This window comes from Coccinella septempunctata, chromosome 6, assembly GCF_907165205.1.
Source record: "Coccinella septempunctata chromosome 6, icCocSept1.1, whole genome shotgun sequence".
NCBI lineage: Eukaryota > Metazoa > Arthropoda > Insecta > Coleoptera > Coccinellidae > Coccinella > Coccinella septempunctata.
Genome location: NC_058194.1, coordinates 26,316,394 through 26,334,374, shown reverse-complemented (window position 1 = coordinate 26,334,374; position 17,981 = coordinate 26,316,394). Strand labels below are relative to the sequence as shown.

The 17,981-nt window shown below is 37.4% G+C and overlaps 1 long non-coding RNA gene across 1 annotated transcript; it reads right to left on the bottom strand.

The window, feature by feature from the left end:
• Positions 1–8,919: 8,919 nt before the first annotated feature.
• Positions 8,920–9,523, bottom strand: LOC123316130. The gene is made up of 2 exons (XR_006538018.1): positions 9,312–9,523; positions 8,920–9,050 (listed from the first exon to the last, which is right to left on the bottom strand). It is a non-coding gene; the product is annotated as an uncharacterized LOC123316130 (long non-coding RNA).
• Between the last annotated feature and the right edge of the window lie 8,458 nt (positions 9,524–17,981).

Below are 17,981 nucleotides of genomic sequence, written 5' to 3'. Positions count from 1 at the left end.
CTGGTCAGTTTGAAAAAAGTAACAAGATAACAGCCAGGAAACTTTAAAATTAATCCTTCTGCAACTTCATCCGCAGGCAACAGATAACATAATTCTCATGTTCCTCCTGACAAATGAAGCAGACTCCTTGGCAATTACAACAGGCGAAAAGCAAGAAAGGGTGGTCTTTTATTAATAACGCTTTTCCTCGGTGCTATAAATCTCTGACTGCACTCCGTATTTCTCAATTTGTTTCGCTCCGTGTCTGCAAATGCACACTATGTCTTTGTTAAGGTTTACCCCGTAGTTCACAGACCGTTCAGGATGTATTTGCTTGAACCTGTTGATTCGGTTCTTCTTCCATTAGGTAGCTTAACGCTGATATTTTCGCGTAGTAGGCAAGAAGTAGTGTCATTTGAGTTGGGATGAACAATGTTTGATGATATTTATGAAAATGAAAGTAGTATAGAAAAGTCAACCTTCTGTAGGAAAGTATGAGGTGATTTATTTCTAGTTTTTCCTAATTTTCCATTGAACTGTATGTACGAATTGGAAAAAAATTAGGTCTTATGGAATCTTTGAATGTGTCCCATTTTAATCAAGAAAGTTATGGCACTTCCATATACTTTATCCCTGTTATGGATAAGTGGCTTAAGTGGTAAGGTAAAGGTATTGATAACAATAAGCAAAATTTTGCGGCTCTTTTCAGTATTCTGTTATACAGCAGAAAATGATGCTTCTAAGGACATATCAGACAACCCCTTTTCCCTGCTAAAATTCTAATGGAAGGAAGGAATATGTCGTCAAATGTTTCTGAAATTTTTAACCAGGTTTGGTACACCCTGTAAGAAACCGATTCAAAATCATTATCCGCTTATCCGCACTCCCTTCATTCATAAAAACTTGCTCGTTAGAGACGCATTTTACCGCCATTTCTGCATTGTTGTCTACGAACTTGTACATATTACGTACTGAAAAAGAAGTAACGAATCCTTCACAAAAACTGACAGTAGTACGTATATCCTAGGCGCGTACGGAACCTCTTGTTACATTCAGGAATGCGCCTTCCACGAAGAGACTGTCTAACGGCATAACTGTATCTCGTATCTTGATTAAATATTATTGTTGTCAAACGGTGAATCGTTTTTTCGGATCACTCTCTACAAATGATTAATTAGAGGGGCATTATGTCTCAACACTTGAGTATGTGAGATGGTGTTCTGATTCCTCAGGTCCGGACAAGGTCTAATAAGACTCGTGATCACATAATCTTTTTCAAGAGGAATATTTTATTCGTCCGTACTCATACACAATGTATCAACCAATTTTCGTACCCTACACCCACTGCAACTCAGTTGTTTCAGCACGCTTTCAGAGTCCAGAGGTGACAGAACTAATCAAAGCTGATTTATGCTTTCTGAAGATCCTTCAAAATATATTTTATGGTAGACTTATGCAGAGTTGCTAAGGACTAAGACCTAAAGAAGAAAAATCCTATTGACACATGGTGTTCACGTGCTTGTAAACCTACCTTTAAACAACTCAGTTTCAAGAAGGTAAAATTGGTTTTCCCACTGCTATATATGAACCTGTTCTCATTCTTAAGTAAAATTTTTGCACGCTTGTTCGAAGTCATAACCACCTCTACCTGGTGAGGAAAAAATTAATTCACCAATATTTTCAAAACTAGGGATCCAATCAGTTCAAAATAGGTCAATCTGAGTATCATCTGGTGTATAGTTTCTGAGATACAGAGTCTTCTTGAAAATTCTTCCAATCCACACGAAATTTTCCACAAGCTGTATCGGTTCTTTAAAACTACCGAAGGAAGAGATTTCTCCTTGGATTGTAGAGTATTTAGGGCTAAGCCATAAAGACCCTATTAAAATGGACTATTGATTATTCAATGAACGAGTCCAACCCTACAATGTGAGACAATTTTTCGGCAAAATAGAAAATATTAACGCTTATTACCAGGAACAAGTATTTGAAGACTAGCAAAATATTGAAAATAATCGTTTTCAATTCAGTGTGCATCGCTTTTTAGATTTGTACACATATTTCATTCTACCACTGTTGGATTGTCTTTGATCGATATCAATTTTCGATTAGCCGGTCCTGCCGCTCAATAATTCCGAGTTCGTTTAAGGTAGGTGGATATAGTTGAAAAATTTGACAGCCAGTTTTAATTAAAATCAATTTCATTTGACAGGCGTAACAAAACGTAAAATACTTCACTAATGAAAAAAATAATTTAAACATTAATCATGCATGCGCTCACGGTTTTCTCACCTGAATAAAACAGTGACTTCAACGCAATAATTGATAAGTTCATTCATACCACTCGCATTACGATGACGATGCGGTTTTTTCAATAAACGAAGTCTGGTGAGTCTATGAGGCTTTGCTGACCGCAACTGGTCAATCGGCTTAAGAGAATCAAACCAATGGCGTTTTCATTCTGGTTGTATCATTTCCTTTGGAATCAATCAGGGAAACCGAAGTTTCAACCTTTTCTTGACACATATGAATACCAAGGATCATATGTCAATTATATTGGCCCCTTTTGTAGTTCTTGCTTCCATTGTTAATGGACTATTTTACATCGCCACACTGTATGTGTTGGTATAGATTATGTTTCCCATTTTGTTCTATATTCAGCGGATCTACTTTTATGGTCCTATTTTTCCAAATCACTTCATGAAGAGGAACATCACGGGCCCATTAATGGATCCTTGTGGTACCCCTACTATTCGTATCGTTGCTTTGTCCCTAGAGCTTCCCTAGAGCTCCTTTTTGGTGGGAAATAATAATAATAATAATACATCAAGTGAACCAATTCGGGCACTTCTCGGAAAATATCCCCAAGATGGTACTCCTATCTGATTGTAAAGCCGTTTAACAGTAAACAGGCTGTTTCCTCACACATTGTCGCCGTAGGACCTCCGATTCAGACAACTCATTCTGCGGTCAACACCATTTCGGAACTCTTTTCAGTCGCAGTGCATCGGGTGATTTGTCATGTCACTGTCTGAGTGATTGATGGACTTGAACGTAACCATCATTAGCATATTGAGAGCCTTCGATCCTATCCTTCTTGTATCGGAGCGGAGATCCAGAACTGGAAGGAGCCTGAAGTATTTCGGCCATTGTTCGGGCCGCGCGATGTTGAGGAAATATCTTCGAATCTCTTACAACAAATTTATATTTAAGAGGTTGTCCGTGCCGCTTCCGAAATACATGAAAGGTCTCGGTTGCGTCAGTTTGATGCGGATCGTTCTCAATAATCTCAATTGCTTCAGTCGTTCGTAAGATTCAACGAGAAGTACGTACATTTTTTGCTCCTTTGATTAGCTTGGAATAGCAGACTTCAATACAGATTGCCAACCCAACAATTTTGTGGATTTTCTACCACTCAGGAAGGCAAATTTTATACCTAACGAATTCATCATATTATCGCACTACTTATGAATTAGGTCCAAATACCAACTGACTGGCTGAAAGTTTGGTGTATTTCTTTGTTTATTCTTGGTAGGTAATTATATATGTACTATATTCTACAGCAGTTATCAGAGCAATCGATAAAATTAGTATGACTTAACGTCAAGCCTACTACAAATAAGTCGGTTTCAACAGCCATTAGTAACTTGAACCTGAACGCCAAGCATATTAATCAAAAGAGCCAAGCAATATTACTACAGAAGAGAAGACTACGACCCACAACGAAACTGGATGTTGAAGGCGAAGAAATCGACTGGAAAAATGAAGCCAAATATTTAGGAATAACGCTTGACAAAGGACTTACTTGGAAAAGTCATATCAAACAAGCAATCGACAAAACGAAAGCAGCGATGAATAGACTCTACCCTCTGATAGGAAGATGAAGCAATATGTCGAAAGAGACAAAATTGAAGAAAATCAAAGTCGTTGCTAGGCCTCAACTGACTTATGGATCAGTTGCCTGGGGATTCGCGGCAAAGAGCCATATCAAAAGAATTCAGGCCACTGAAAACAAGCTGCTACGATGTGCAATAGATGCACCTTGGTTTGTCAGGAATAGACAGATTTATAAGGACCTGAAATGGGAAACCATAACGGAATTCATGAACAGAAAAGCGGAGAAAATATTCGAAACAGCGAAAAACCATCCGAATCAAGAACTTAGGAGACTAGTGGACTACGACCCAGAGGAAGACAAAAGGAGAATGCGAATTTACCGAAAAAGACCAAGAGATCAATTAAAAAGAGATTGAAATAACAACAGAAACTTATTGAAAAATTCAATAAAGTGTTAATCCAATAGAATATAAACACATAAATCCCAGCACGATAGTGTGCGAGAAGAAAACCGACCAAGAGATGAACGGTTTATAGGCAAATGCCAGGAACCAAAATTCAAGAAGCAGTAGGGTTTTTAATGGGTCTCGAGCTCAGGAGAATGAGAAACCCCACACTGTTCCCCCTCAGGAGATGAGGGTGGTTCGTCTGTCTTGCAGATTTTCCCCCTGCTACACCAACAAAAAAAAAACAAGTATTAATGAATTTATTTCAACAATTTCATGTTTCTTTGGTCGAACAAAAGTTATCTCATATTGAATTTACGATCGGAGGTTGAAATTAGCACCACTTCTCTGTTGGCAACAGTCAAGGATATGACTGTGAACATTAAAAGGTTTCATTATTGGCGATAATTAAACAAACGGTTGAAATTTTCCGATTCTATCGGTTGTTATTTTGCTCCCAGTGTCGGTCACCACATTATGCGAGTTCCTCTGCGCTAGCATTGTAAACTGGTACAGAATAGTTCGAGGAACTCGAGATACCTTGGAGATAAATGATTCGATTAAAATTTTAATCAACATTTTCGGGGAAGCTGTTGAAAGATCGGTAGCCACGTTGGTTTTGGTAATGTGTATCATCATTAATACACGGCATGACATCTTAATAGGCTCAAATTATAGGCCAGGAGCTATTGCTCGCTGACCAGCACCCCGAGTAGAACTGCGAGGTGGTCGGTCTAGTCGAGTTTAAACAGGGTGGAATTGGAAGTTGTTCCTTTTATCGAAAGATAATAAAATCGAAATACATAGGGGGTTATATCTGTTTTGACAAACAAGAATTCGTCAGCTGCCTTCGGCCATATCTTGATTTTAATTGAAGAAGATATTCGGTCATAGTGAAATTTCTTGGAGAAAAATGTCTCTATATGGATCGTCAAAGTTTGACGTTGTGTGAATTTAGGTTCTATCATACCACGAAACTGCCAGAATTTAAATGGATATTCTATTATATGGGAGCGATAGCGATATAAGGCACGATATAGGGCAATACAAATTTTTTTATGGTGTTTTCCTACAAGTGCAAGGTAGAAAAAGCTACACCTGATATTTCCTCTAAAACAATATCGAAAAAATATGATATAATTTATCTAATTATATATCAATTTTTTATCAGATGTTGCAGGTATTGTATAATGATGAAATTATTATCTTTCATTGATTCAATAAGTTATTTTTGCTATAGTGCAAAGTGATTCGTATTAAAAGTTGGGAATGAACATTGGAAGAAAAAGTAAAAATTCTCGCACAATTCGGCGGAAGACCATTAAAACTGAGAAGAAACATAGTTCCGATAAAATCGACATGAAGGCAAGTGAATAAATCGTCCTAAATCGACAGGACCAATAACTCATTGACAATTAAATAAACATTCACGGCATATCTCGTAAATTGAACGTTGGTACGGTAGAGCACAGATGCAATTCATCAATGTTTGGCCACAAGGAATATTCGCGCTTCGAAGAATTATTTAAAATTGAGAGAGGTCGTGAACCCTGCCGATGAATGTTAAGAATTTTTCCTTTTAATTAAATAAGTTTTTATAGGGTGTATTTAAAGATGAATCTTTTTTTATCAGAAGGTAAAACTGGTCTAAAATCAACTATACAAAACTAGAATATAACTTACAGGCAAAAATTGAGAAAAAAATCATTTTTATCCAAATTATCGCAAAGCAATTGTCGTAAACATGGGATGAAATAAGGTAACAATAATTGCAATTCGTCAACCTAAGCACTTTCAATAAACTGTCTCAATTTGCCACACTTTTTTCACCCTAAATCGTACAATACAACAACTTTTTCAAGTGACCCGATGCAACTAATCAGATAGACTCGGAAGTATTGAACCATTCATTTTCCATACATATGTCTTTTGTCGTACTTCCAGGGTTGTCGCTCAGCCATCTCGAATATTGCAATGATTTATTTTGATGACCTTCTGTCAAAAAAGTTCTCACCTTCGAATTGCTCTTGAAATTATTTTTTTTAGTTTCAGTGAAATATAATAAGTGAAATATAAGAGCTTTGAAGTGGTAGCACATTGAATTAAAATTTTTTTTTCGGCACACGACCAAGCCTACTCCAGTCCTGTACGCATCCTCCACATCTCCTTCTCTCATTTCCTATTCCGTATGCCCGAACTGCTTGAACTGCTGACATTCCATTATTTCAGTTTGACGAATTGGTTTGCTCGAACTCGTTTTGCATTTTTAGGAAACATGTTCCGAAACCAATTTAAAATTACGACGATGCAACAACGTCAGGCTGACGTACACGGCAATTTCGACGAGCCAAATTCTTTATTTGCTTTGCATTGCGAAGTGTTTTGTAACTGTTCTTCTCAATTTGGCCCTGATGTTTTCTGCGGCGCGATTCCTTTTTTAATCGTGAATGATGAACGACACTAATGCTGCGACTGACGTAACAAGGTTCTTTCTCGATTTAACTGCACACCTCAGGTCTCATTATCCGGTTATTTTGAATTTGTGGGGATTGGAATTTTTATTGGACCTGTTTTTTCAATACGCTCTTATGTGGGCAATGGGCATGCGGCAATACTGACAACTCTAGAAGGAGACTGCGGGAATTTTTTATTCCATTTCCCAAACAAACAATGGACTGTTAACTATACTTCCAATCTACACAAGATTCTAGGGAAAAAAAAAACATCTCAAATTATATCATAAGATTTCCCCAGAAGAGAATTGGTTGATCATTGTTTGGCATGGGGGGAAATTTGTTTTTTTCAACTATTCATTTTCAATTCGAGGAATGCCAAACATTTATGAATAGTTTTAGTTGAGACCAAAAGTTGTAGCTTCTTTTTTCATCCGGATAAGAAAGCTGGTTTTCTTTGGTGTTCACTCATCTCTAATTCACAGCATCAAGGGAGCTCTGCTTTCTGCTTACGAATCACATCAAGTACCTACTATTCCTTCCACCATCTCCTTCATATACCCATCATGAAACAACCGTACCTTGAAATCAGTTCAGTTTCATTATAATTATCCTGCCATCAACAATATGATCATGCCATAAATCATTACGCCATACTAGAATCACCGGGCACGATGTTATCATTCCGAGTCGATCCGATAGAACTGGTTCGATTGACAAGAACCACTGAACTGGCCAGAACTATGCCCAATCGGTTTTCGCCGTTTAAAAATGACAAACAATTACGAACGACTACTGACTGCTCCGTAGCTTCTTGGCATTACGAAAACGCAATTATAACAGGAGGAAGGATGACTTGACATGAAAACCCTTCATCTAATTGCTATTTCTGTTGCCATGTTCGAGTCGATGGCGATCCAAAATGTGAACATTCTTGTCGGTGCGTAGATTAGGATCTGCTATTAATTTAAATGTAATTTATGCATGTCAGGTAACATGCCTTGTTTGAGCCTTGTTAATAAAGTAAAGAGTGAAATTCTGTAGACCGTGATTAGAGATCCGTTTCCTCTATTCCAGAGATAATGCGCTACAAGGTTTTAGAATTAGATGGTCGTGTTTGAGAGTTTCAGGAACCTTGTTAGCGATGGTACTCTCCAAATTGGATGTTTACGTCTTACTGTAAAATTTTTATGATCGTTTCATGGTCGTCGAACAAATAATTGTTCACTACGTCAATTCTCTTTCTTGTATTGATTTTAGACTCGTGTCATGTCATACACATATTCAAGAAACAGTTTCTCTCAACCAGGACACATTAAGCACTACTTTCATTTGTAAAGGTGTTCTTTTCATATACATCTGCAAATAAATCTACGCGAGAAGTATAACACCCCTATTTCCGGAAGGTTCTTGTGGAAATGAATTTACCTAACAGTTATCGTCTCAGAATTCAGCTAAATGAATAAAGCGTAACATAATAGCGGTGTTTTTGGACAATACGGACCTGCAAATGATCAGGCCACGTTCATTAGTTATGCAGATAAAATTCACTTTTGATTTACATACTATAGCACACCAAGATGCTACCTGGATAAGCTCGTATATGTTCGAATAGGCATAACTGACATCTCAACCAGATACAAAAAATGCTTCGTTAAAACCTCATAAACGGATACACTATTTCGGGTATCCGAAATTGAAATTATTGAGTGGATCAATTTAACGGAATATCTTTTTCGCTAGCAGTTTATTCACCTCCAATATCTCATTTTATCATAATACGTAGATAAATATCTATTATTCGTTAAAAATGTATGAGTCATAAATCTTCTGATGCGAGAAGTTTATTCTAGAATCATCGTAGAACTAACTAACGAATCTACTTGAGTTTTTTCTCAATCAGTTGATCCTTAGGACTGGGAAATATGAATATATTTAGTCAATAAACGAACACGATGGAAATTACGAACCAAACATATCCATGAAAAACAAGGCACAAAGCTCCAAGAAGCAGAATGAACTTTATAATTGTGACCAGTCAAAATTTGTTATTTTATCTGTATCCTTGTGTTATCCAACTAGGATGGATAACTGAGGAAGATTTGTATTTAATTGACTCCGTATGGGAAAAGCCATACATTCTTGTGTTTTATATTTCATCCATTAAATTCTTCATGGGACAAATAGGAACGAAACTAGAAAACCAATGTGTGAATTTATATTTTTCACAAATTCACAGGACTTTTCAGACCTTCATTAAACATTAATCATCTGCCAAAACATCCTTCCAATGATCTAATCCCTTTGGTGGTATATCCCAAAATGATTTTTCCTCCTGGAATAGAAGATGGTATTGATGAAAATCAGAATTTTATATGGGGACTGATGAAGAACATTTTTGCAATTGCAATCAATATTGAAATGTTCAGGAGACACCTCAATGAATAAAATGCACTAGAAAAAGTATCGAACCTATGTGAAGTCTCTGAATTAGTTTCAGATTGTTTCTCACCCTAACTTGTGAGAGGAGTGAAAAGCACTGATTTGGGTACAGATGAGATTATACTCACTGGCATACAGGTTAGAATATACTCACTAAGGGTGCGGCATAAGTTACGCCAACAAAAGCAACCATGGCTAGAACAACGATAGCAAAAATTTTCAAGAGCTCCATTCTGAATTGTTCAGACACTTCTACAGAGATACTACAACATATTTGAGTCGGAAATCTATTATTATAAACCGAAATTTTCCGTGTTTAAACCTCGGAAGGAAAGAACAAAAGGTAAAATAGAACCCCTTTTTTCCATTTACGTTATCAACTTGAAATGAACTGTGTACCTGATGATAACGTCCATCAGATATTGGAATTCGAATCATATCCACCTCGTAATATAATTCAGTTCTAGGTGAGAGATTTCATCAAGATTTACGAAACATCTTAAGAGTGTTGGGAGCTTGGCACTTTGATAGTATGTTGATCGACTATAAAAAAATGCAGAAAAAGAATATAGACCAGTGTAGTCAAACGAGAGTGGCCAATATCGTCTTAATGAATGATAATAATAAATTCGTTATGAAATTTCAGGATTTCTCTGTGTTTCCGACTCTCCTATTGACAATGTTCAATGTTGGAGTTCCTATATCGAACTGTTATCACCTTGTCGCTGTGTTATGATCATAGAAAAACGTTATTTCTGGCATTAAATAAATTGTCGAAAATTTCGCCATCCCATTTCCTCCACAAAAATCGGAGACCGCAGAGATTCTCCAAAATTAACCTCGCTTTGAACCCAACGTCTTCTGCGATTAAGATAACCGAGCCGAACGACCAATACTGACATTCGAAATCAGGCTCCGATGCCCGTCGTGTCTTCAACAGCTTTTCACATTCGCTCTGGCATTTCAGTAACGTACAAATTAATAAGGATGACTCTTCGCTATCAGCTCTAATGATTGGAATTCACTCTGAGGGCATACAACAATCCGACCCATCCTCTCGAACTTTAATAACGTCATGATCCGCTAATAACAAAGGAGGAAACCGGGAAAGAGGAGACTCGAGAACAGATAACTCGAGTTATTTTATATTTCAACAAACGAGCTTATATGTATTATATATAATTAGCCTAAAGCCATAATATAAATTATGATGTTAACTTTTTTATATTCAACGCACGCCTTTGATTTATATTTAGAGGCCAACGTCATGCTCATCTTGAGAGCGACCTGGACCAAATATTCTGCCATCCAGTCGGGATCTTATTCGTAGTTGGAAAGGACTAGATAAACTCAACTACAACCCCTAGAGCATTGAGGTTGGATACATTTATTACAGCGAACCTGCAACGTCCCTAGACCTTTCAAAAAAAAATGTTTCTTCTTGCTCTGCAAACCAGACCTTCACAGCTTTTATTACATCCTCGTTGGAAGAAAATTTACGACCTTTTAAACTTTCTTTCAGTTGAGGAAAGAGATGATAGTCGGATGGAGCCAAATCTGGTGAATAAGGGGGCTGTTATAGTAATTCAAACCCTGAGTCACGAATTTTTTGCATTGCAACATGAGATTTGTGTGCAGGGGCGTTGTCCTGAAAAACAAAACAACTTTCTGCATCTTTTCTGTTTAATTTTTTCCCGTAGAGCGGTCAGTAATGTCGTATAGTAATCTCCGGTTATTGTTCTACCCTTATCCAAAAAATCAATCATGATTTCTCCATGGCAATCCCAAAAAACTGAAGCAACTTTTCCAGAAGATTTTTGGACAAGAAACTTCTTAGGTATTGAAACACCAGAGTGTCGCCATTCCATCGATTGTTGCTTTGTTTCTGGATCGTAGAAATGTTCCCCAGTCTCATCCATAGAAACAATGCGGATAAAGAAGTCTACATCGTTTTCAAATCGGGCATAGATCGAACACGAGAGTTCTACCCTTGCACGCTTTTGGTCAACATTCAAACATTTTGCAGCAATTTTTCTCATGTACGTAAAATTTACGTGAACTATATGATACAAGCGTTCGTATGAAATATTCAGTGCTTCAGATATCGTTTTAGCCTAATTCGACGGTCTGAAAAAATCATGTCATGAACTGCATCGATATTTTCGGGGACTGACACAGAAACTGGTCTTCCCGATCGGTTTTCATCTTCAATGGAAAATTTACCTCTTTTGAAGCTTCCAGTCCAATTTTTCACGGTCGCATACGAAAGACATTGATCACCAAGGGTATTAAGCATATCTTCGTAAATCTGCTTACCTCGTTACCCTTTTAAATACACGTACTTGATGATGGCTCGAAACTCCAATCTTTCGAATTTCACAATTTCGGTGGACATCTTCTTTCTTTTAATTTATTGCGTAACTCTGGTTCACTTTTTTGACCTCAAACTTCATACACTGAAACTTCAAATGAGTTATTGTTCGTTGCTATGATAACGCAATATTTTTTTGTGCATGGAGCTGGTCTAGGCTAACTAGATATCAATACATCCTCGTAGTTTGAGTAAGATTGGCTTAATTGCACGCAGGAGTGTCATGATGCTGCATTAAAAGTCCTGATTTGGGATGTAGGCCAGTCTCCATAAATGATTCGTTCCAAAATACAGGGCCTTTCATATTTTCCAATTAAATAACAAACCTCTTGTTTTTGGAAGAGTTCGGCAATCCTTGAGGAGAAGGCTTGGACTCCTAGCAGGAGGGAACATTTCCAACAATTCTTGTAATTTGAAGAGCTTTTTGATGTAACAGAATTCATTGTTCGATTGTCCTACTCGAGTTTTTGTCTGATAAAGGCTTTCAATTTTTACTGGATAAATCCTAGAAGAAAAACGCAGTGACTCTTTTTTTTCACCTAGTGTTTCCCCACACTATGAGAACAACATCAATATTAGAAGATGCTGGGTATCTTAACCTTGATCTCTTATGGAAGGCTTATACAACTTAGAATTAAGACAGAAAAAGCAAATCTAATTGCCAGATGGTGATATCACCTCTTCGTATTGCCATTTTGATTTCACTGAGTTGCTTCAATTTTTCCCTTTTTCCTTCGATAAATAAATATTGCACAGATAATGCCGACCTCACTCGTGGGAATCTCCCGAAACATATCAAGCATTGAAGGAATGACACGCGAGCCTGAGTATCTTCAACACGACCGATCTCAAAGTTATCAAGATTATGATTGACCAATCGCAGCCGAATTTTTTCCAGTCCTCCTCACATCGGTTTCAATTTTCGGATGCCCATCAGTCCGACAGTTTCACTTTCGCGAGGTCATAAAAACCCAGGAATGCATATCAACGAAAATGATATTCCCTTATAAAAACGCATTTAATTTTATTTATCCAATATACACGCTCGCGGCCATTAAAAAGTCCATAAAACACGATAAGAAGAACTTGCGCATATAACAGGGTATAATTATCATTAATAAAGGTGGCCATTAACAAATCTGAGCTTCGTGTCACCTACATTATTATCGCTGGATGAAATAACATTCGCTAATTCGGATATAAATTCGCTTTTTTCTCGGCAATGCAGACTTGTCAAAATTGCGTGCGAGGCAGCTATAATTGGAGGCAGAGTATGCGGTATGCTCTGTCAATGAACCCGCCGCCGCAGACCCAAGATTTTGCAGTTTGTAACCTTCATCCTCCGCCAATAGACAACAACAGGTATACGATTTCGATCTTGGATGATTAAAACTGATTATTTTACTGCCTGAACATCTAAAAATATTCGTCAATTAAAAAGTCTCGTACGTAAATCGAATATGAAAGACAAAACCAATTTGAACGTGGTACCTTTGCACCTTGGTTTTTCCACAACTATTCTTACATAGATATGACAAGACGATAAACAAAACAAGCATCCAGAAAACATTCACTACGATGCTGGGAAGGATGGAAGATTGGGGAAGGGAACCCATCCCTCAAATCCTCAAAAGGATTACTATTAAATGGTATACAGATAAAAACTCAACGATTTAGGCAAGAATTACAAGGTCTATTTAGCCTAGGTCAAAAGAAAGTCACTATAATAATGCTGCTGGGAATTCCGCCATTTAAAATGAGGATGATCCCGAAAAACTGGTCTATTACTTATGTGATAATAACTAAATAAATAAATGAAATAAAAATCTATATACCTACATGTGTGTTTTTCAGTTAAACCTATTAGAAAACAGAAAAAGTCGATTTCTTTCTATTTTCTTTTACGAAAGTAATAGTTTAAAACGTGTTTGTTTCGGTCTTGTGGTTTTCCACATTATACCCCATAAATATTCAGACCAATTTCAACAGGATTCACGATACGAATTTTTAAGGCCGCATTCAGATCTCATATACAAGATTGTTACCTCCGAGGCAAGTCTGGGCGCTCTCATCTACCGCCCACATTCCATCAACTCGTTGGTCATGACTTGTTTGTAGATGCTTTTTTATCACTTGTAATAACGTATCATTAATTGCGGAATCATAATTTCGCACATTTCGTCTTATATAGTACACCTGCCGTCGAAAATTCCAGGTTCCGTTGACACGAAACTACTGAACTAATAACTTTTGAGCGGAAATGGATTCAGGGAGGGACGACAATTTTTATAGAGCCTCTGCTTCAGAAAACAAAAACTACAATGAATGTTAATGGGTACAAATTAATTGAGGCTAATTATTTGATGCTCGTTTCTTGATTCATGTACCGAATCAGAGAGCCAAATTCACCAACACTGAATTCAAAAAGTAATACTGTCATGAGCACATTTTGCCTTATACCGAAAATTTTTTGAATTCCCAGGACCATACATAAAACTGCATTGCAGTGCCATCTATCGGGAACACGGCAAACCCGACTGCCCGGAGTTATTGGTGGGCACCGGAGTCTGCTCAATGAAAAAGCGTCCTCTAGAAGTCAACTACCGAACTATGACTATACATGTTGCCTACATCAAGGGGTACAAAATGCCCGTTGAGAAGTATTATGTTGTATTTCATGAAATTTCTTACCACTTCCTGAATTACACAGTTTCATTGACAAAGAAAGCTTCCTCACTTATTGCAAATATCTGAAAAGCTCAATTTTTAATTTGGCAGAAGATTTTGTTATCTTCACTCTTTACTCGGATTCTGTTAAGGTTGCACTGATCATACTACAAACTTTACAGAAACCTCGTCATGTTATTCGAAGAGCTGTATGATTTTCGCAAAAAACCTAAACTTTAAAGTTCAGCGAAACTGATTCATCAAATTCTAATGACAAGTTCTCCTTCTAGATTTCCGCAAATAAAAACAGTTAAACTTTTTATTCATTTTTTTCTATTTCTTCATCGTATATTCGAAAGACATTGACATATACCACCGTAATTCAAAAGTGAAGAGCCCATTCCTAGGCAATTTAAAGTTAAAACTTAAATTTTTTATAATTTTTATGTTCACGTGCATCATAACATAAACGCAACTCAACTTCAGTACTCATCTTTACTTCACAACAAAGTCTACAATGATTAATCAGGGTATTTGAAGCTGAACAGTTATTTTCATTTCAAACCATACGACAAAGTTTTGCACTTTATTAATCTGAGAACGATTTTCAAAAGGATTGTATTTTCATAAGTGACTGAAAACATTTTATTCACCTTTATTTGAAGTTCGAAGAAAAACCTTTAACATTCATTTAATCAATCAAAGAAATATATAAATAAATGGAAAAAATCAATGAAGATTATACTATTTATTCGTTGAAACCTCAGATCACTAAATGTTTTTTATTGATCTGAGGTTGAAACCTAAATAATATTTGACAGTTGATAAAATATTGATATTTTGTAAGTTGAAGTTACGTTTGCATTGTGAACACATCAAGAAGTACATTCGTCAATTTTTGCCCTCGGCTTAAAACACTCAAAACGGCTACGTCTAAGTTGTCTTGGGCCATCCTGTATATCGACAGTTACAACGACAACGATTTGGAAAACTTCCCTTCACATCCAGGAAAATATTATAAGATTTGAATAATTAAAAAATTATATTATCGAGCTGCCATCATTCCCCTCGAAAGCCCGTTGAGAATCCTACCAATTCTCGATAAATACCTATTCATATTCAAAATTTTCGCTCCCAGTTGCTTCCTTTGAATACCCCGCAGGCGAAGAAGGAATGAATGGATGCCATTGGCGTGCTCAATGATCTGAATGGAGCATTGCCGTGTTCTCCATTGGCTATGCGATGAAAAGGAGCCCGTTTTGAAGGTCCTGTATTTTCTATTCACCTATTCATTGGATTTCATAATGGATGAAACAAATGTGCCATCTTGATTTCCCGTCTGGTAGGTATATTGTGTGCGGGTTTGAATGCGCTGGGAGTGCGCCTCCTGGGGAATTGCGGAAAGTAGGATTCATGTGTTATTTATAATGCAAGCGTTTTATGAGACGAATCTTACAATAAAACGGATACTGCTGAAAGTCTCGTGAGTTAATCAACATAAAAAACAATATTTCATCACAGATTCAAGGATACTTCATTTCATTGGAATACATTTTCATAAAGGTACGAATGAAGTTGACGGAAAACTAATTTTTTCGGGATCGCGAGTGTAACTTCTTTCTTTCTGTTTTCATTATGAATTTCATCAGAAATTTTCCAACCAATGATAAGAGATTCATTCCCCTGCCATTCGAGAAAAAAGGACCATTGTGGTATTCGACTGAAATCTCTAAGTCTACGGTCAATATGCAAACGACTGCGCACTTATAGCTAGCAGCCCAGAGGATCAACAGATAATGCTGGACACCTATAAACATATATACGAAGCTTTAGGCCTTAGACTCAATATCGACAAAACCAAAATCCTGGTAAATCCGTCAGAAAGACTTCAAACACATATCAGCCTGGAGAATGAAACTCTAGAACAGGTCGAGCAGTTCGAATACTTGGGAAGCTTCATAAATACTAGGGCTTACCTAGACACGGAAAAACACAACCGTATCAATTCGGCATCACGGGCATTCTGGAAGCTAAAGGACAGAGGGTTTCAAAATCACGACCTCAATCTGAAGACCAAGACAGCTGTTTTCAAACACTCGTCCTCCCAACGCTTCTTTACGGAAGCGAAATCTGGACGCCCTATAGGCGACATATTAAACAGCTTGAACAAACGCAACAACGTCATCTAAGACAGATAATGCACATCAGATAGTTCCACAAAGTTTCGAATGCAGAAGTCTTGCAACGCGCGAATTGTACAACAATTGAGACTCAAGTAACGAGGGTCCGAGTGGCCCGACTCAGATGGAGCGGCCACATTCTGATGAGGCAAGACATAAGACTACCCAAATTAGCTCTGTATGGCGAATTCACAGAGGGAGCCCGAAAACCAGGAGGCTAGTATAAGCGGTTTAAGGATATACTACATCAATCCCTAAAATCAGTTAATGCCAATCATAACTGGGAACAACTAGCGTTGGTTACAGTGGTGGTCTTTGGTACACAGTTATAATGGAGACTCGAGAAGGATACAGCGGCAGCCAGATCTGGTTGGTGACTATCCATGACCTGAGTCTAGAGGGATCTGCAGGTCACGGTTGGGTCTCTTCAGTCACAGAAGGGCACACAGCCGCAATTAGCCCTAAGAAATTACAAGTCTGTTCGCACCTTTAATTTTTAATTTTTTTTTTGTCTTATTGTAGATTTATTCCCGGTAAAGGGATACAGCAATGATTATGATGATGCCTAAGGCTACGGTAACATAAGTAACCCAAAAAGGATATCAGCAGACTGCCTCGGGATGAACGAAGAGACAGTTTCTATAATCGAATAAAAATCACTGAATCCGGATATAACTCCGGAACTAGTACTAGAAATTAACGAAAATGTATTTGAGAAATCTTGATTTTCGTTTCTAGATATAAATATTCGGCACGAAATCTCAATCGTGACCCTCTCATCCATTTTACAGGGATCTAGAGACAGCAAGTGGGGCTTAGGTAGTACATACGCCTATCTGGCAACAGGTGGCGCTACCTTCTGCATATCACTCAATAGAGCCATTGGACAACATAAGAGTCTTCACATGTGTTTAGGCAGATGAGGCTGTATGAAGTGGAAAATGTCTGAGTCAACCTTATTGATGAAATAGAAAAACCCCTAAGAGGACGCCCCTCTCAAATTGTCTCAAACTGAATCCTAACCAAAAATTAGGCAAGCTTCAATAGCTTTTAAAAATTCAACATTTGGAGCACACTGCGTATAATATCAAAGTAAACTGTAGCCCTACATAGATATAAGATAATGCCCTATGTAGTAGGTAGATATATTCACTCCAACAGAGGCAATCCGTTGCTTCCGACAACGCTGAACTGTCGACCCCCATTCCAACAAATTATTACATCATAAGTGAATTTCACGTATGACTTAGTACACCACACCGAACTTCATTAACGAATCTATTCGCGAACTATTCAAATCTTGCGAAGTACCAATAATTGAACAGTGAAATCCAGCCAGCAGGTAGGAAGATTCATTACCTTGATTAATCGCTAGATGTATCCATTTGAGGGCAAAATACCGCGTAACATTATGGAAGATCAAAGGATTATTTTGGGTGAATAACCATATAGAGGCTGCCGGTTGGATTATTTCTTCCGAACTGCGGAACATCAGATGTATTTACATGTGAAATTACATATTTAATTCTATACAGGATGTCCAGAAATTGGGAATATTATTCAAATAGTTGTTTCCACATGAAAAAATTCTAATGTGCAAATTAAA